The 2,500-nt window shown below is 39.6% G+C and overlaps 1 protein-coding gene across 1 annotated transcript in view; it reads right to left on the bottom strand.

Annotated features, from left to right (window-relative positions):
• Window positions 1–1,449: 1,449 nt before the first annotated feature.
• The window catches only part of LOC122259010 (uncharacterized), a 2,051-nt gene continuing 1,000 nt past the window's right edge, over window positions 1,450–2,500 (bottom strand). The window contains exon 2 of the mRNA XM_043025453.2: window positions 1,450–2,251. The gene's annotated coding sequence lies outside the window, so the exon portion shown is untranslated. The remainder of the gene's footprint in view (window positions 2,252–2,500) is intronic.

Genomic DNA, 2,500 nt, shown 5'->3' on the forward strand with positions numbered 1-2,500 from the left:
TTTTCCTCTTCCTCCTCTTCCTCTTCTTCCCCCCCCCCTTCCACTCCCCTCCCACTCCTCTTCCTCCTTCTCCTCTTCCTCCTCCTCATCCTCATCCTCATCCTCTTCTCCCCCTCCCCCCTTTCCCCCCTCCTTTTCCTACTCTTCCTCTTCTTCCTTCTCTTCCTCCTCCTCTTGTTCCTCTTCCTCCTCTTCCCTCTCCCCCTCCCCCTTCCCTCCTCCTCATCTCCCCCTTCCCTCCTCCTCATCTCCCCCTCCCCCCTCCTCCTCCTCCCCCTCCTCCCTCCCCTCCTCCTCCTCCTCCTCCTCCTCCTCCACCAGCACCGGAAATAGCAGTGCGTCAACTGTCTTTACAGAAACACAATGAACTCCTGTAGGATTCTTGTCAACGTCATCATCTAGACTATTGTTTGCAAATGTTTACCTACTGTGCATCATGCAAAAATTCCCCTTTACGCTCTCTCTCCCTCTCTCTCTCTCTCTCTCTCTCTCTCTCTCTCTCTCTCTCTCTCTTCTACCCCCCCCCCCTCTCTCTATCTCTCTCTCTCTATTTATCTCTCTCTCTCTCTCTCTCTCTCTCTCTCTCTCTCTCTCTCTCTCTCTCTCTCTCTCACACACACACACACACACACACACACACACACACACACACACACACTTACGCACGCGCACGCACACACACACACACACTTACGCACGCGCACGCACACACACACACAAACAGCGCATGCGTATGTGTGCCAAAGAATTTCAAAAAAATATATTACAAGTATGCCACTGCAGATGACGCTTATGAATCAAAATGTCTCTAATCTTGACTATTCTCCAAATATTTCTTTGTTCTGTATCCTATCTATGTGATATATGTTTTACTCTCGGAATCCTTTTCATCTTTTATATATCTTATTAACCACAATCCAGCTCTTGTGTTGCATCTTATCTCATTTGCATTGTGAACGAGTGTCCGGTCTCCGTTTGTTTACATATGACGTCACAACATACATCGACCTAAAAATATATTATTTTTCCGGTTTACCACACTCAAAATTTTACAGTGTTTTAGTAACCGCTTTTGTGTATTTGTTGTTTTTTTTTCTTGCACCTTTAGTTATATTCAAGATCGATGTAGTATTTACTACAAAGGGAATTAATTAGTAACGATTAGTATCTAATAATTCATAACTTGGCAACTTACCCTATACGATTGCCATACGAAAAAAAAAATTATTCTTATTAACTTATTTGTTTAATTATTTTCTATGTAGATTTATTCCATTGCAAATTAATATAAGTGAGGGAAAGGTGGAATTCACATTCTGCAATATAGCTAAAATCCTTGCAACTTGCAGGAAAGATTTTAACCTAAATTAATGTTTTTTAATAGCAAACTGTGCAGGAGGATGTTGTGCCGTTAACTTAGCCTTATGTAAAAAGTGTCAAGACATGTTATACATTACAAAAGTTTTATTTGAAAAATACATTTCATTAACCTATCTTCTACAAACAGTTTTATTGCAAATAAGTTGATAATCACCATCTCAATTCAAGATATTGATAATAGATATAAGAATAATGATAAAGATGACTGCTAATGACAACACTATAAACACTAATAATTATCATAACTTAAATAATTCTCATGATGATGACATTAATGATAGTGATAATGATGCAAAAAAATAATAACAATCAAAACACCAACAACAAAATAATAACAGTATTCTTGTTGTTATTATTATTTTGATATCAATAATGATCATTTCTTTTCAACAGCTGCATGATTAGCCTCATTTTAGGCTTAGTTAGCCATCAGGTCACTAATCTCTGGAACTCGACTAGAATGCATACATATACTATTCTGTATGCTCCGTGGTTCAAGCAAGCTCCTTTCCGTGACCTGTGGAACTAATGCTCCGTGGTTCAGGCATGTTCCTTTCCGTGACCTGAGGAACTATGAGGAACTTGGTAGCTACTGTAAGCATATGTATACTTTACTGTATGCTCCGTGGTTTAGTTAAGTTCCTTTCCTTGACCTGTGGAACTAAGAGGAACTTGGTAGCTACTGCAAGTATATGTATACTATACTGTATGCTCCGTAGTTCAGACAAGTTACTTTCCGTGACCTGAGGAACTTGGTAGCTACTGCAAGCCGACTGAACATGACTACCAGTAGCGAAGCAGTCAGCGAACGAGCCTGACTATTCCTGCTGAGATCTTGTCCAGAAACTCCTTCGATTCCGCTGCGTGGTTCCTGCAATTAATCAAAGGCGAGGGGTGAGACATGATGTAGGATATAGCATGTCCGAGATTGCAGCGAATGAGCAGGTTGGTGCAAATGCAATGGAACATGGTAGGTTATAGAGAAGATATATTTCAAGCTCATGAATAAATAAAAAAATGTGATGAAGGTAAACTCATAACAATAATGGTGATGATGATAACAATAATAATGAAAATGGTAATAACGATAATAATGATGTAACGTTAAATATCAATAATG

Source organism: Penaeus japonicus, unplaced genomic scaffold (genome assembly GCF_977035675.1).
Source record: "Penaeus japonicus unplaced genomic scaffold, GWHDUDI00000001_assembly GWHDUDI00000038, whole genome shotgun sequence".
NCBI classification, from domain to species: domain Eukaryota; kingdom Metazoa; phylum Arthropoda; class Malacostraca; order Decapoda; family Penaeidae; genus Penaeus; species Penaeus japonicus.